This window comes from Anser brachyrhynchus, assembly GCF_964034855.1.
Source record: "Anser brachyrhynchus genome assembly, chromosome: 2".
NCBI classification, from domain to species: Eukaryota; Metazoa; Chordata; class Aves; order Anseriformes; family Anatidae; genus Anser; species Anser brachyrhynchus.
Window position 1 is genome coordinate 154,858,102 of NC_137695.1, and position 18,643 is coordinate 154,876,744.

The window sequence follows — 18,643 nt, forward strand, 5'->3', positions numbered from 1 at the left end:
TTTGCAAGCGTGGCACCTATTTCTGAAAAATACTAGTGTGGCATGTTGATTCCAGTTATTCTGGGAGAGGAGAGAATATGGAAAGAGAGCAAATAGCATGGGGGCAATGTGCCTGGGGAAATGTGGACTCTACATTCTGTCGCAACGCAGCATGGATGCTGCTTTTGTGGAGAGGTCTGTGTGATATTTAAGCTATTTGTGCCAGAATGCAGCTCATATATTGCAAGATGTTGTGGCATATTGATCCTCCACACTTGAATAAATGACTAGCATGAGCTTTAAGGGCGTAAGAATGGTCAAAGATGCAGGCAAGATATCTTAGAATTGTTTAAACAGTTCTTTCTGACTAACTTCACTAGAAAGACCATATATCCTTTAAATTTCAGTCCTTTATCATAGCATGTCAGCTATTTTTGCTGCACAGAGTGAAACAGATAAAGTGTTGCCTTCATCCTCAAAAGGAAAGCTTGGACTGCAATTCTCTTCACAGTGCAGAGGAATTCGAGCTCACCAGCCATCCCTTTCAACTTTGTTTCCTTTCAGGAGACAAGGAGTAATTCCCAGAAGGTCATAAACTTTATAACAGATATTGCAGTTTTAAATGCCTCAGATTAGATTGTGCACTGAATTACAGCTGGCAAGGTCATGGTGTTCCCATCTTGTAAAACTTTTGATTATTTTTTTTGTTCCTCCATCAGGAAGAAAACAAGATCTTCCAAGTTTCTCATGGAAGGGGTTGGGAAAGACTAGAACAAACACCCTTATATCATAGACGTAGTGTTTCAAGCTCTAAACCAAAGTATGAGGAAGTGCTGAATTCAACAAGATACCTGCACCCCGAGTGAATAGCTTAACTGAAAAAATGATGATAATTCTGCAAGGAGTTTAATTTTTTCAAGTTGATCACTAGCAATTCCAGCTGGGTCCTGAGGATTTCTGCCTGATAACAAGGTTGTAAAGATGAGGAAATTCTGGTTTCAGTGACCCATGTTATGATGAAAAAAGTTTTGTTGGGCTGTTCTAACCAAAACACAGTCAGCCCTGAAGCACTGCAGGAGAACAGATAAAATCTGGGAAAATAATGTCTCCTGTTCTCCTAGATTTTCTCCGACGTTTTACCAGCTGTTGGTTGTCTTAATCACTTCTTCTTTTCTTAATATATCTTTTCTTTTAAGATCTTTGGAAGTGCTGCTTTCTACATGACTAGGTTGAGCCTGAGACAGATGGAAAAACCGTGGGCGCTGAAAAGCAGTCTCTGTAGAGAAACCAGCAGTATATAAAAGTTGGGTAAGTAACTTCTGCTGTTGCCATTTTTTTTTTTAACAATTGGAAAAATATACATAACAGACTTAGTGACTTACTGGTACTTAGCAGCAGAAGACAAAATGGACTAGCGAGGGACTAAATGAAGGAAGCTTCCTGTCCATGTTGTTTGCAAGAATTTTGCAGTTATATATAACAGAAGAAAAGCAGTGAGTTGGAGAAAAGAATCTGCTTATCTCCTCTATGATATTTGCATGGTTCATATTTCAAAATTTTCAAGTTAAGGTCAACTTTGAAACACATATTACTTAAAATCTCAAATATTCTTTAGTGATACAAAATGAATTAAGCCAAAAATATTTCAGTGTTTCTTTTAAGTTTAGAAGACTATACTTTATTTCATACTTTCAATTCCATGCTAACTCTTGACATATATAATATACAAAAGCCCAGTTTTCAACTGGTATAACTCAGATTTATTTCATTGTCTTCAGTTAGGCAACGTTTGTTTACATCAGTTGACAACATAGTCTAGGAATTACTATATAAATGAAGAAAATACTATATCAATGAAGAAATAATGTAGTGAAAATATCACTTATAACTATACTAAACAGACGAGTGGCAAAATAGAAAGTCTTAGGAAATTACTTACTGTTTTCAGTAGAACAGTACATGTTGTAAAGGAATGTGTTAGAGTAGGTGCAATATTGCATTAAAGTAAAATAAAAGTTTTTGTTATACAATGGGTTTAAGTTTATTTTGCAGCCTTGGATAAAGTTCCCACATTATTCTCATCGAAGCAGACATGAACTAAAGAAATACATTTTTGTGAGAGGTTGTGGATTTGAAGACCAAAGGAAAGAAGAGTCTGTTTCAGCCTGTCCTGAGATGTTGACACACCAGGGACCTGAAATTTCAGTGATGCTGGGAAGCAGCACTCTCTGCACTCCATAAGCTCTTGAATCATGGCTTCAGTCTGGTACATTGACACAGCTCAACCAGTACAGAGCAATGCAGACTGAGGAATCACCTTTTACTCCTGCTAGGGATTAGTTTAAAAATAATTATTCACAGGAATTGCCACAGAAGGACCTCCACTCTTGAGCAAGCTACTTTCACTCTTAAATCTGAGTAAATTTGTTGTGTTTGTTATAAAGATAATAGAAAAAAAAATAAAAAAAGTGACACAGTGTGGACGCAGCTGTATTAGGAGGAGTTTTCTGCTGTAATATTCCCAGAGTAGTATGTAACTCTTAGGCCAAATTTCTCTCCCCTTTTTCACCAGCTCAGATCTGGATAAACTAAATGCATTAAGTGACTTGTTCCAGATTTCAATTGGTGAGTTATGCAGCATTTGGCATCTTGTGTGAGAAATATCCTCCCATCTGTAATTGTTACCATCTGTTTGGTATTCAGGGTGTAAAAATGTAATGGAGATGAAGTCATATTTCATATTCTTTTCTCCATTTGGAGGTAAGAATGAAGCTATAACAGCCTGTAAATGCATCTGCTGGTGATAAGATAGTACAGCTGGAAATAGGATGCTAGATTCTGCATGGTTCAGAAAGCTTGTGTGTAGAAGCTGTTATACAGTGTGTGCTGCTCTGCTGTGATCCCATGAGATGATTGATGTATCATATAAATAGGGTGACGGAAAAGTGTTTTTGCTGGTGTGATGGGAATAGGAAGTGCAAAATGTCAAAATTGCCTAGAAAATAACCATTTAAATTTATGTAAATTGCTTAATTAATTGACCTCATTTGGGCTTGCAGATTTCCTTTGCATTTTCCTTTGTGAATTAGTTATTTTTCATTGTACACTGAGACAATATTCCAAGGCTAATTAAACCCTTTAAAGCTATAGGTTAATATCCAATTCTTATATAAACACATTTATAAACATTAATCAGATCCAAATTACTCATTTTATAAATACTGTTTTATTCATTTGCAGCTAATAGATGTGCTGCCTCAATTTATTCTGCTTTGGGCTCAAGGAGTCCATGCTATTCTGTAAATGTTATTTCTTTAAATGGTATCATGCTGTTTACTGTTGCATGTATTTCCAAGTGTGTCTGTTGTTTTATGATTTCAGGGAGGTTATTGGCTAGAGTTTATTTGGGATACAGACCAAACTCAAAAATCTTTTGAGTCTTGAATCATGTTGATGACAGTAGTCAATAAAAAGATGGTCTAGGGAGATTCTCTGTCAGAGAGGTAAGTCAAGATGAACAACTTACCATAAAGTAATATACATATTGAACTTAATAATGAATTTCTGGCAACTCAGCTCTCCCCCTGCATGAGACATAAAGTAATTCAACTTTCAGTGAAAGAGAATGCAACAAAACTTGAAATTTAATATTCTTTCCACATTTTTCTGTTAGCGTTAGCATTCTAGCACTGAATATATATGTATATATATATATATTTTTTTTTTACATAAGTAGCCCACACCTCTTGGAATTTTTTTCTGATTCTTGTCAAACAATTGCAAATACGTGGGAAAGACTGAAATGTATTTTTCTTATGTAGGCAAAATCCATTTCCTGTACCTTATTTGGATGAATGTTGAATAAATGTAGCTTTACAAATGATTAACTCTATGCAGGGAAGGTGGAGGTGAACTGTGGATATTCATTTGTGGAACATATGGTAGTTCTTCAACCATACGATAATCCAACCTCTTGCTAGAGCAGCTGTAAGTAAATTTTGACCATTTGAATTGGTGTCATGCTTTTGCATTCCATTTTTATTTGCATGACAAGAGTTGACAGAAGCTTTGGTCCAGATCTTGTCCTGGTATCCTATATGCTATGCAAATGCGGAATGGGAATCTTTCCTGTTATGAGGAATAACATTATTCTGCTTTCTGCATTCATTGAATAGACAACAGCTGGAGGAAAAAAAAAAAAAAAAGAGACATTCAAAAAAGTTGAGTCCTGACCGACTGTCATACCTAAAATCTGCAGCAGAGCTAAGTTTAACACTAAGGTATTATCATTCCCAATGTGGACCCATGTTTCCAAATGCTACAGCAGCATATTGACTTGCATTTTCATAGCAGATTAATTATTTTTTTATCAGACTATAGTTGCTGAGTGACCCTTTCTGTTAGAATCTATGGGTGCTAGTAGCATCCCTCACCTCAGATATCTTCTACATGCTTCTCACCTTCTTTTGTCAGGTCACTACTAGGGAGGTTGATGAGACTGAGCCGGCTGTTGACACCTGTGCTGGATTTATCCCACCAATTTTCTGCTGTGCTGTCATATTCCATGGGAAACACAGCCTGTTTCTGCTCTATCTGACAATTTTTGTTATCAAAATGATTTGAATGTGATGTCATAACAAGTGCTGTAGTACAATACTGACATGTTCTCTGTTTTATTTTTAATTTCATTCACTCAAGAAAAATAATTCACTTTTACTGGCATGTTTGTTTTTTCTCCAAACTCACAGAGCTTATCACTCATTGATCTGCTATCCTATACATATTTTGGATTTTGTTTATTTATTTTGTTTAGGGTACTCATTCTGTTATTTAGAAGGATTGAAAATTAACCTTACCAAGGAAGTAATTACGAAGGTCAAATGCCAAAAGACTGATACCGAATCTAAGTTGGAAGTTGTCCATAAAATTTTCCAAGCTTCCTGTATTTCTGTGAATTTATTAGCTAATTCAGCTGAATCTGAATGCACATCACCTGAACAGCTGATATAACAGCTGAATAACTTTAATCAAAATTTAGAGTTTTCACTTGTTTGGTTTTGTTTGGTTTTATTCCAACTCCATATTCTATTTTATTGTTAAAGAGACTTAAGTCCTCATTAATGGCCATGTCTTTCCTCCCCTCCCTCAATCTCTCTCTCTCCCCCCACATATATATATACACACACATATACATTTATATCTCTAATACATATTTTGAAGAAAGAAGGGCTAAAACTATTATGGCTGCAGAGCTATCTAAGGCTTGTTTACAGCTTCCTAGACAGCTGTGTACAGATAACTAAGCAAAGCACGAAAATCGAAGGAGACGCGTCAGGCAAAGGGACCATTCTGTTCCACTTTGAGTTTTCTCCTCCACTTCATAGCTAAGTGAACTTGTCTCAGGGGATAGTCTTGAATTTGTGGGCTTAAACTTATTTATTGTGAAAAGACAAGCAAAAGCAAAAAGTTACCTGCAACAGTCCTCTTAAAAAATAAAGACCTAATTACGTACAAGCAAGGAAAATGCAGCTGAGACTATGTGAAACAGAAATTTCTGTGCCAGATGGTTTGAAAGACACTTTATTGTTACTCTTGGTTTATGTTTTGTAGGCTCATACTCAAGGGTTTTGGATCTTATCTCCATTCTGAAAGGACTGAAAAATACATCTTGTCTGAAACTCCTGAATTTGGCTTTCCTAAGTCTTTGTAACCACAAAATCAACTGTCTAGTGTGACTTCCAGATGACATTGAAAAACCTTTCCTGGCAAAAGCATTCCTAGAAGAGCTTCAGCCAAAACCTGGCATAGGATTATGCCCAGAATATGGACTCAGGTTTGCTGAAATGCAGCCAGAATTTGGATCAAGATTGCTGAAAGCTTTGAAAATTATTTCTAGTTTGTTAGGAAAATGTTGCCCAGCTGTAGTCATTACAGATGCATTGTAGCAATTATTATATCCAGTGAAGTAGTGTCCTGGGGATATGGAAAGGATGGAGGGTACCTTTTCATTTTGTATACAACAGCAGGATGGGAATCCAAACTCTATTTAGCAGAGTACTAATTAAAGGGACTTACTATTTTCTCAGCCAGAACAGAGGCCCAAAGAAAGCCTTCTTGCTGGTTCGACAGCTGGTTCCCTGAGATATTTTCTCCAGACAGGTTGCATTTGTATCCAGTGCAACAAAACCACTCATGTGGCAAATATGTCTTAGACGGTAAGGAGGCCTGTGTTTTTAAAGGAAATGAAAATACTTTTGTTTAATAATTGTAGCCTGTATCATTGCATTTTTCTTATTTCATTCTCTATTGCGCAATATTTATCAAGTTTTCATCATACATCATTACAAAATAAGATGTGAGCAAATTATTATTCTTGTTTGTGTATCTGTGCTCAAAAGTTGTTTTGTATTTATTTACTTATTTTTTAGGGTTTGAAAGAAATCCCCATATAATTTATAAATCCTTGATTTTCTACAGTATTTTCCATGGCATGTTGAGGTGGAATCATAGCAATGCTGGTTGTAAGAAATATCTGGAGCCAGGATTAGCATTAACATCAGGATCTGTGGATCAGGCTATGGGGGCTTGACATGCTAAAATGTGAAACTCTCCATGGACAGGGTGTCTACAGATTAGCTATGTACTGCCTTCCTAGTGATGCCTTAGTGTCCAATCCGAATCTCTCACGCCAGGCTGATGACTCTTGTTATATATCGTGCCACAGAGGAGGACAGGTTGGCTCCATCACGTGTGCAGTTTTCTACCATATCAATCCTAGTGTATGCTAGTCATATTCCAACCATTATTATTGCATCTTTTTGTTAAAACATTCCTACACTACACCACTGTACTCTGTTTGTTTCTTTATTTTAGTTTATGACCTTTTCATTTGGTGAAGGGAGAAAAAAATGGAAAATGCAAGAAAAGAATTAAGAAAATGTTGGAATTTCCTTTAAAAAACAAGGTGACTAAATTCTGAATGCTCAAAACAAACAAACAAACAAAAACTCCAACCATTTACTTTTGAACATCAGTTTCATCTTGCTACCAAAATTCCTTAAGTAATCGAACACTGTGCCTTGAAATGACTGTTTTTTGAACAGAATTTATGCTTATGTTTATTTGACAGATCCAAATAAATACAAATAACATTAAATTCTGCATACAGAGGCTGAGTGCAAGGAAAAGTTTCCCAGAAATGAAATAAGTTTATTTGGGACTGCTCATAACATAGTTTGGGTCATTTAAAGTTTGACTACACAAAGGCATGAATTCACTCTTCCATTTCTACACAGAGCAAAGACAGATGTCTTAAAAGGTTGTTTCCAGCATGGACTACTTCAGGAAATACACGATACATATCAACTGATACATACCAAGCTGCTTGTGTTCTGAAAGAGTATTATATCACAAATGTAGTATTTATCTTACCAGTATTAGTATGTGAAGAAATTAGTATTTTTTTGTGTTAGTAGCCATGAAAAAGCACTAAGGTAGATATTCTTTCAGCTGATTATACCCTGAAAGAAGCTTGTGTCAAGATTCCCTCTGGTAACCCCATAACTAAAGGGCCTTATGTTAACCACTTTTCCTGTTCACAACCATAAGACAATAATTTCCCTCTGGACCAGACTGCTCTAAAGAAGACAAAGAAAATACACTGTTTCACTTGATCTTTTTCTGTCAGACAGGAATCAGGCAGCCAAAGGGGAAAGTGTGAAACCTCCTGGTCTGGATTTTCAAGTGCTATTTGTTGATGAGGCCAACAGAGCTACGTGCCTGTGCCAGCTGCCTTTCTCTTTGTGTGGTCTCCCATGAAAGGTAACCGTGCAAAGTCCCTAGCAGAATCTCTGCTTAGACAGTGAGATGGTGGGTGCTGAGTCAAAAACAAGCAAAGGAAAGGAAAACAAAACAATTGAAAAATTATTACTGTGAGAGAAAGGAACTTCTATGAATTTTTATTATTTTATATTTTTCTTTTCATTCAAAATTAGAGTGAAACAAATACCTTATAAATTTCTTGAAAAATAAAGTGGGAAAATATCTTTGAAATTCTAAAACATCTCAATGCTTTGATTTTTAGTTTGTGTATTTCAATCACAGTCACTTCTTTCCATGGTATATTGTTCTATATGGTGATGCAACTGACTCCTGGAGTGCACCCTCAGCAAGCCTCCTGAGTCTCCAAGCTGTGTGGTGCAATTGACACACCGGAGGGAAGGGATATCATCCAGAGGGATCTTGACAAGCTTGAGAGGTGGGCCTGTGTGAACCTCACAAGGTTCAACAAGTCCAAGAGCAAGGTGCTGCACCTGTGTCAAGGTAATCCCAAACATGAGTACAGACTGGGGAAGAACTCATTGAGAACAGCCCTGCAGAGAAGGATTTGGAGGTATTTGACATGAACCAGTAATGCCTGCTTGCAGCCCAGAAAGCCAATAGGATCCCAGGCTGCATCAAAAGAGGTTTGGCAAACGGTATAGGGAGGTGTTTGTCCCCCTCTACTCTGTTCTTGTGAGACACCACCTGGAGTACTGCATCCACCTCTGGGGTCCCCAGCAGAAGAAAGACATAGACTTGTTAGAGCAGATCCAGAGGAGGGACACGAGGATGATCAGGGGGCTGGAGCACCTCTTCTATGAAGACAGGCAGAGTTGGAGTTGTTCAGCCTGGAGAAGAATATGCTCTGTGGAGACCTTATGTCAGCCTTGCAATATTTAAAAGGGTCTCATAAGAGAGATGGAGAGAGACATTTTACAAGGGCATGTAGTGATATGGCAAGGGATAATGGTTTTAAATTAAAAGAGGGGAGATTTAGGCTAGATATAAGGAAGAAATTCTTCATTGTGAGGGTGTTGAGGCACATTCCAGTGCTTCCAGGTTGCCCAGAGAAGTTCTGAATGACTCCTCCCTGAAAGAGTTCCAGGTCATGTTGGATGGGGCTTTGGGCAACCTGATCTAGTGAAAGATGTCCCTGCCTATGGCAGGGGATAGGACTAGATGATCTTTAAAGTTTTCTTTCAACCCAGACCATTCTATGATTCTATAATTCCACATATTATTATAGAATAGAATTATAAAATCATGAAGTAATCTTTCTGTATATCATAAGACAGTTTTCTTGGTTCTAGCCTGCAGGATTGTGAGTTCAATAGCGTTGACAAGAAGCTATGCATTGTTCCCCGTGTATCTTTTTTTTTTTTTTTCTAAGTGATTTTTTTTTTTCCTTCCTTCTGGCCTTCTGGTTGCAAGAAAAAATAATGCACTGCAGTAAAATGTGGCGGTAGTCACAATTTCGTGAATAATATTAGGAGAGAGCAGTCAGGGTTCAGTTTAAGAAGACGTCAGAATCCATCACTCAGAAGAAAGAGATAAATCTCACAGAGAAAATGTATCCATTCAACAGTATTTAATGGAAGGTTATACAGAATCAGGCACTGCTGCTATGTTCACTTTCATCAGAAAGCAAATTGATCTTTTTTTGCTGTATTGGAAAAAGTGATTGTGTGCTATCACGTGATACCTTTGAAGATCTAATTCCTAAGCTTTTTTGGTAGTCTGAGGAAAATCAAATGGCAGGAAGTACACCTCCCTTATTATGATGTATTATTGGCAATCTGTGATAACCCTATTATTCCAGGAGCGCATCGATTTACAGCACTACATAAAAAAAATAACTACATAAAAACAGCACGGGCAATGCATGTTCAAGTATTTTCCTTATTTAAGTTACCTCATTTCCTTCCCTTCATCTGCTGCTCTTCAGTTACTCCCTTCCCACAGCACCCCAACTTAGGGCACAGTCTTGAACTGTAAATCCCTTTAGATCACAAGGAAACTCAGCATTTCTGCACTTCACTGGAAAGCTGGTTTACACAGCTGCCTCTGAAGAAGAATGGCCCAGGAGCACTCTTCATTCCTAACAGCAGCACTGCTCCTTCAGCCCAAGAGCATCTTTTGAGACCTCAAGATGAATGCAGGTGCAGACAATGGGAGATAGTGACAGGCTTCAGTGACAGTCGCAGGTGCACAGCGAGAGGTTGCAGGGCTCCTTGGGGAAGCGGAGGTTCCTCCTTTGTTTTCCTTGGGGAAGTGGAGGTGCTTACCTTTGTTTTCCATTCCCCTCCATCGCTCACTCCACAATTTCTGATTCATTTGTGAAAGACTTAGAGCCATATCCAGATGATGTTTTGAAGAACTATGAAATAAGACATCTCTGCAGAATGATTTGGCACGGGTTTTGGGTACAGAACACAAGAAGGGGGGAAAGATCTGGTATTATCTATATCAGCACAGCTTCCTCTGAAAGCACTAGCAGCAGTGTATGCATGTAGGTGTTGACCTCAAGGCAACAAAGGCAAATTAAACTAATTCCAAAAGAAATTTCTTGAGTTCGTTAAAAAGCAGAGCCCAGAGCCCATTGGTTTCTTAAAATATTGGTATCCTTCTGCTGAGCTAAAATTTAACAGTACATGCAAATGAACCTGACCCTACTAAGGTTGAGGCTGTTACAGGTACAGTCTCAGATTTCTTTTCTCTTTTTACTTGTATGTCATTAACATATGGCTAGGGCATTTTTAAAGTGAATGTAACACTATGATTCCTACCAGAGAGAAGAAAAGAAGTTCAAAGCAAATTGAGGTGGCTAGAGCTTGCAATCATGAAATTACATTGTTAGGAAAATCATAGCATACATAGGAATTTGTTCTTAGAGAGAAATCAGGAGATCTGATAATTTCATTTCAATGTCATCTTATGAATACATGAAAATGTCTTGCATATGTGTAACTGTTTCAGTATTTTTGAATAGATTAGGGTGTCATGGCCTTTTCAAAACAGCCTGCCTGCAAGCATTAACACATGAGTTTTATCATTACTGAGATTATGAAGAGATCTTCCACTATTCTGTGGTATTTCATACTACTCCCCATCCTTTTTTTCTGCTTCTCCCAAACCCTTTCTTCCTGGGAGAAAGCAGCTGCAATTAGTCAGAGTATTAATCTATTGTGGGCATCAATTAAAATCAGGATAACATGAATTGTACTTTGCATGTTGCTATAACTGACAATTAAGTTGCAGAAAATGACAATCAAAGGTTTGAAACTAAAATAAACACAACCTGTACATTTAATTTGTTTTGTTTGGTGTGGTGTTTTTGTTTTGGGTGTTGTTATTAGACATTATATAAAGTACGTGGTCCCTTTTAGGAACAATCAGTTCTCCTCTTTCTTGCTCCCCAGAATCAGCAAAGCAAGAAGACAAATTAACCCTTGTCTGCTGACTTCCAGTCTGCTTCCAGACCTAGTTTTGGGAAAACTCTAATAAAAAAAATAATTATTCTCTTATGCCAAATGCTAAACCACTTCTGTGTTGAGCTGACAGTGTGTTCATGCAAAGTATTTTAGGAGGCATTGACAGAAGGACTTTTCTTACTAATACCAGTAAAGTTACAAAGACATGAAAAAAGCTAGGATATTAGCTTGTTGAGTGTTATTGTGGGGAGGACTGAAGGGGTAGGGGTGGTTTTTTGGTTTATTTTGATTTTTTTTTTCTGGTTAGAATAAGCTGCAAATATTCAGAAAAGTGAAATTCTGTGATTAGTCACTTACCATCAGGTTTAAGAAAAATCCGGATAGTTAAATCAAGGTTTTAATATGCACCAAACAATTTTGGGGCACATCCCTTTTAGGGATCACCAGTTCCCATTGCATCTATGTGGTGGACATTCAATGAATACAATATTCACAGTAAATGCGTTTTAAGAAAACAAGATTGGAAAAAGTAGAAAACAATAATTTCTCTTAAAAGTCCTGGATGAACTTGAGATGCTTCTTGCTGAAAATGCTGATAAGTGGTCTTGTTATTTTCAGAAACAACTTTCTAAGATGCACTTTCACTTTAGTTGTAGCTGTCAGCTTGATTGTGCAACTGAAAAAGAAATTGTCATGCTGCTTTCCCCTGCACCCAGGATGGAAGCAAGAATCAAAAAATATAAGAAAATAATTTAATTTATTTTGCTAGCACCATGTATTTCAGCTCTTAAGGAACTTGTGGTTCTCTTGGTAATAATCAAATCACAGGTCTCAACATATCATTTTAATCAAATTAAGTAACAACTATTGTAAAGCATGCTACAGAAAGTAATGTTAGACTGTATGCTGTTTCATTCATACAGAAATAACTCCGTAACAAAGTCATAGACAGAGGCAAGCAATTAATGATAATTAAATTATAATAATTAGTCACAAGATTGCCACTAAAATCTTACAGAAACGGTGAGAGAGAACATAAATTTAACTGATAGTCTGAATTGTCAGTTTTGAAGGACGTTGAAGTTATTATAATCCTTAGGGAAAAAAAAAAAAAAAAAGCTCAATAAAGTAACGTGAGGAATCAAATACCAAGAAGACTATTCTACTATACTGTAAATGAGAGAAGGCTAAATTTGTTGGTTTCCTGATACTTCTACAATTTTCTAGCCATAACAGGAAAATAATGCTGTTAAAAGATATGGGATTTGACATTTATTTTAAAAAGCCAGAAGCAAACATCTTTGTACCCTACCTTGTAATACAAATAATTTGGTTCTGATTTTCTTTTACCTTAAGTAATCTGATTTTCATATTCCTATCTTGCATCCTTAAAAAAAAGAAAAAAAAAAAAAGATGCTGGTATACTAGTATTATATATTACTGACACTAAACTCTCTCTTCTATCTATCAATACCATTTGACAAAAACAAATCACCTTTTGTCATAAATTCACAACATAGATGTACAACAATATAGTTCATCATTCATCTTGTACAACATAGATGAAACAAAATAGTTTATTTTTTGAATTTTAACAGGGGATAGGACAGTAAGTTTATTAACTTGGTCATCTTCTGTGACATGGCATTCTTCTATCTTCAACAGAATTTGTGTCCTTTTTCAGTTTCTGTTCATGGTGTGTGATGAGAAATAGGATGAATTGGAAATGGAAAGTGAACAGCATCCATGAAAAGATTTTGACAGAAATATTTTGATCCAGAAGAGTAGCTCAGATTCAATAACATAATAAAAAATATAAAATGTAATTTCAGTAATAAGAAAAATACTTTTATTAAAAAAAAAAAAGTCTTCATGAAGTAGATTCAGTAGAAAGTTGTCATCAAAGTTTATATTCTATATGTTCTGATGGGCACTGGTATGATATAAAGTCACTGAAGCTGGATGACTGAGTTTAATGTGTCCTGGCACAGAGGTGCTTCTCTCCAATGGAACTATGGGCTCACACTTGTTCCAGTGTCTACTAGGCTACATCTGTGTTAAGTTCATGTGCTGGTCAACCACATCTTCAGCTCACCAGGTTTACTGGCTGAAGCTAATAAGGTAGTGCTTGTGACTCCTGTTCACCACTGGCTTCTGCTTATCGTATCACGAAATCACAGAATGGCTGAGGTCATTTTTCAAGATGTTAAACAGGACTGGAATTGAACCCTGGGGTACACTGCTAAACATTAGCCTCTAACTTGACTTTTCAACACTAATAACCACCCTCTAGGGTCAGCCATTCAGCCAGTTTTCAATCTACCTCACTGTCTGTCCACCCAGACCACATATCAACCGCTTGTCCACAAGGATCTTATGGGAGAGAGTGTGAAAAGAAAACAATATCCACCGCTCTGCTCTCACCTACCAGGCCAGTCATTTCATCTTAGAAGCTTATCAAGCTGGTCAAGAATGACTTTCCCTTATTGAAACTGTGCTCTCTACTCATTTTGATTTTCTTGTTTTTCATGTACCTGGAAATGGTTTTTCACCTCCACCTCAGGGACTGAGGAGAGGCTGAGTGGCTATTGTAGTTTAGCCTCAGCAGGCAGTTCAGCACCATGCAGCCGCTCACTCACCCTCCCCTTGTGGGATGGGGGAGGGAATTGGAAATGTAAAAGTGCGAGAACTCATGGGTTGAGCTAAAGACAGTTTACTAGGTAAAGCAAAAACTGTGTGCAAGCAAAGGAAAATAAGGAATTCATTCACTACTTCCAATTCGCAGGTAGATGTTCAACCAATTCCAGGAAAGCAGGCCTCATCATATGTGATGTTCTCTGGGGAAGACCAACACCATCACTCTGAAAGTCCTCCCCTTCCTCCTTCTTTATCCCAGCTCTTATTGTTCAGCATGATGCCATATGGTATGGAATATCCCTTTGGTCCATCTGGGTCAGCTGTCCTGACTGTGTCCCCTCCCAGCTTCCTGTACACCCCCAGCCTCCACGGCAGGGCAGCACGAGAAGTGGAAAAGTCCTTGGCTCTGTGTAAGCACTACTTTGCAACTACTAAAAGCATTTGTTTATTTATTTATTTATCTATAACCTTTTTTTTTTTCCATCAAAAATCCCAAACACAACATCATATGAGCCTATAGAAAGAAAATTGACTCTGCCACAGCCCAGACCATAACCTGGCCTATAGTTCCGTCGGTCCTCCCTACGGCCTTTCTCAACGATAAGTTTGACATTTGCTTTCCTCTAATCTTTGTGCAGGTCTCCCAGTCACCATGGTGGATCAAAAATTTTCAAGAGTGGCCTTGCAAAGATATCTGCCATCTTCCTCAGCACTTGTGAGTGCAATCCATTAAGGCCCATGGACCAAAGCCAACTATGCCAACTATGTTTAAGTATTCCCTGACCTGATACTCTTCCACCAAAGACACATCTTTCTTGCTCCAGTCTTTCTCCTTGGTATCTGGGACCTGGGATTCCTGAAGCATGATGGTCTTGCCAGAAAAGACTGAGGCAAAAAATGCATTCAGTACATCAGCTTTTTCACTCTTCCTTTTAACAAGGTTCCCTGTTTCATTCAGCAGTAGGCCTGCATTTTACCTGGTCTTCCTTTTGTCACTGATGTACTTACAGAAGCCCTCCCTCCTTGTTGCCTTTGACTTCCTTAGCTGTATTCAGTTCCATCTGGACTTTAAGCACAAACTGTATCCATGGTGGTAACAACCAACAATATTGCTAGCTCAATCTTCCTCAACTATCCAATGACCAAATTGACATATACGTTAATATACATTTTCTGCATGAAGGGATTTATAAGTATATGAATTTAGATGTTATCACTCAATCACAGCACTTGATGGACTACAATGGATATTAATGTTTTGTTGGGCATGTGGATCATGGAAAAGTTACCAGATTTCGCTGTCTCTGCCTTGAGCAAAGTTGGCATCCCCTTCCCTTTCAAGACAGCAACACCCACAGTGTCAGGACACTAAGAGTTCATGGCAAATATCATAAACCTCTTCATGTTCCAAGTCATGTATCCCACCTGGAAAACACTGGCTCACACTCTCCAGCTGGGATCTTCATGAAAAAAATAAAATAAAATTAAAATAATCACTTGCACAGCAGTGTCCCAAAGGTCATATGCATTGTCACAGTCTGCTGCATGTTACAGAACATTTGCTAGCCCAGCAGGAGCCATGCCATCAAAACTGGTGAACAGGACACTTCAGGCCAGCTTTGTCTAATTCAGTGCTGTTCCAGACAGCAGTCCCAGCTCCCATGAGGGTAGTGCAGGCTTTAGTATACTTATTTTTTACTCACTAGAAACCAATGTAAACTGTGCACTCATGCCAGAAGGACTGGGCTTATACCATGTTTTCTCCCGTACAACACCTTAAAACAAACCTCTTACCTTCCTTCCAACCTTCACAGTTTCTGGGCTAATGAACTCAGTATGTGCCTGCAGATATTTTGATACCAGGCTTGCTCAGCAAGTTTTCCCTACAAAGCTCCAATATATTCTTTTGAAGAATGGGTATGCTATAGTCATGTTATCTTATTTCCTGCACTTGTTACCTACCAAACTCTCTCTTAACTTTCTTTATTTTTTCTCTATGTTGCTCCCTTTACTCTTACTTCTTTTTTTTTGCCTACAGAATTCCCTTGTTACTGACTTCATATTCAAGCTTTGTCTTCACTGGGCAGTTGATCACATACTGGCAAAGATGTTACCCAGGGGATGAATAGCCACACATCCTAGAAAATCCTTATAAAATAAAAGACTGACAGTGTAACTGCTTAAATATATTTGTTTCCTCAGAAGAATTACAAGATAAGCTCTACAACAGCAAGACATGCAAGAAGGAAGTGGAAAACAGAATCACAGCATCACAGGCTTGTTGAGGTTCTAAGGGACCCCTGGAGGTAATATGGTCTAACATCCCATCTCAAGCAGAGCCACCCAGAACATCTTGCCCAGGGCTGTGTCCAGACAGTTTTTGAATATCTCAAAGAAGGGAGACTTTTTCCACAACCTCTCTGGGCAACCTGTCCCATTGCTCTGTCACCTACACAGTATAAATGTTCTTCGTGATGTTCAGATGGAGCCTATTGTGTCTTTTCATTGTCCTCAGAAATACCAAACACAAACCATCCAAAACAGAGCAGAAAAGGTCTGGGATCTGTCTGTAGGGACACACTGGTGTTTAAAAAGTCACCCTATGTATCATCCCAGGAGAGGGAAAAAAAGTCAATGTTGTATCTAGATACCAACTACAACAGGGCAGGATGTTGTGCTGGTTGCATCTACCCAGGAGCTAGCTGTGAATCTCAAGCTGTGGACAATATCCAAGCTATGTCCCTCTTTCCCTGTCAAGAAGACAGAAAGTTGACTTGGTCCCAACTTAGCACAGGACATGAACAAATTTGTGTAGCTTGGATGATCATGGGGAGCCTGGACTGGAGTGCAGTCTCAGTCTTGAAGATCACAATGGTGTGGACAGCCTTCTGGATATAATTTAGATCTGTCATAAACCAGATGAGACTTTAATGGGAATAATGCCCAGGCCACCTGTGATGGATTAGCTACTTTCCTGGCTAGCTCTTACAGACCAGGTCTGCACTGATGGATCATAGCCAGCAGGCATGAGATGCTGGGTTTGTTTCAGTGTGACAGTGCTTATAATGAGGATTGGCTCCAACGAAGGGGTTAGAAGGGCAAGAAAAGACATAAATCTGGATGATGAGAGTAGTTTGAATGAACAAAAGGACATGTTGGAGAAAGGGTCCAAGGACCACTGCCTATAGCATAGGGCTGTTGGTGTGCTGGAGAAATGGGCCAACCCCCTCTGGCTGTGGTGCTTGTTTGAGTGACTTGTGCTGGCCTGAAATCCTGTGGCTGCCAAGATCAGCTCAGTGCTGTATTTCCTTCAGTCTGCTGATTTGGGCTGCAGGGCCTCCATTTATGGGATTTTTTTTTCATTCTCCTAGCCGCAGGGGGACTTATCAGATAAAAGAACTTGGTGGAGTGACAAGGATTGATTAACAGTCAGGTGGAATGGGATTTTTATTTCTGCCTCCATAAACACCTGAGTGACAGTCAGCTGTATGTGACTGTGGTCTTACCAGTTTGCGTGAGAGTGTCTTGAACTAAAACATTTTGCATTTAAACATTCAAATCCCTAAAATGTAGGAATATTAGGTAAAGGAATCAAATACTGTAGTATTTCAGCTTCAGGGAACAGCTGAAATAAATAGGCAATGTTTCAGAGAGATGACAAATGCTGTGCAACAAGATCTGGGGGTATTCCACAGGTAATTGTCCTAAAATTAAGGTGAATATGTGAAGTTTTTATTAAGATATTTAAGATGATAGACGGCATATTTCAGATCTAATTGCTCTTTTTCTCATGCATCACTTTGTACTGGAGACTCAGGAGGTATATGATGAAATTATAACTGCTCTTAAAACCTGAAAAAGAAAATACTTCACTGTATTTCTGGGAGATATTTGCCTTTTGCAACCAAGGCTCAAATTTCTGAATGAAACAAAGTATCTATTATTACTATTTTTATTACTATTATTATTATTGTGGAATAATAAACTGAGCTCCTATTGAACTTCAAATCCTGATTTTCATTCAAATTTCTACACAACATGCAGGATACAGGTCTTGTAATCCTTTGAGCTAGATAGAACTTCTAAAGTGCAACAGGGTAAACTTTAATTACTATGGGTCATATATAGGAATGAAGAGAGCCACAAGAGACCATCCAGATGAATGTTTGGTGTTTAATTGGATTTCTGGAGACCTTCCTAAGACTTTCACCCAATTCAGGGTGAATCCCTTGGGGGAATTTATCTGACAACAGAGCCTCTTGTTCCTGATAATCTGTGATGCTCACAGACCTAATTGAGAAGCAAGAACCTGTTTACAGTGGAACTAAGATCTCAGCTTGGGCTAAAGGAAAATTTTAAAAGTTTATAACAGAAGGTAGAAATTGGTCCACATCCCCTGTGTGTTGGATCACAAGGGAAAGACAAAATACATGCTCATGTACCCATATGGATACTTGCACCAGAAGAACATTCCATCTACTGAGAGGTTCCCATTTTGACACCAGAAGCATGTCTTGACCCTTCTACTTATTCTGTATATAAATAAGAAAAGTAGAGTAGTTTCTTTGAGCTGTTTATTAAGGGCCTTTCCTCCTCAGAGAGGTGTTCCAGTCCCCTGGTCATCTTTGTGGCCCTGCATTGGACTCTGTCTAGTATGTCTGTGTCTCTCTTATACCGGGGAGCCCAGAACTGGACACAGCACTCCAGGTTCAGCCTCACCAGTTCTCCATACATGGGAAGCATCATCTCTTTTGACCTGCTGGCAATAATTTACT

General features: G+C 38.3%; 1 long non-coding RNA gene across 3 annotated transcripts; it reads left to right on the forward strand.

Annotated features, from left to right (window-relative positions):
- Window positions 1–529: 529 nt before the first annotated feature.
- Window positions 530–7,658, forward strand: LOC308190244. Of its 3 annotated transcripts, none has more exons than XR_013947025.1 (3): window positions 625–951; window positions 1,176–1,287; window positions 5,590–7,658. It is a non-coding gene; the product is annotated as an uncharacterized lncRNA (long non-coding RNA). The 3 variants fall into 3 exon arrangements; XR_013947026.1 differs by lacking the exon at window positions 5,590–7,658 and adding an exon at window positions 2,032–3,128 and having other exon boundaries at window positions 628–951; XR_013947024.1 differs by lacking the exon at window positions 5,590–7,658 and having other exon boundaries at window positions 530–951; window positions 1,176–3,128.
- Window positions 7,659–18,643: the final 10,985 nt, after the last annotated feature.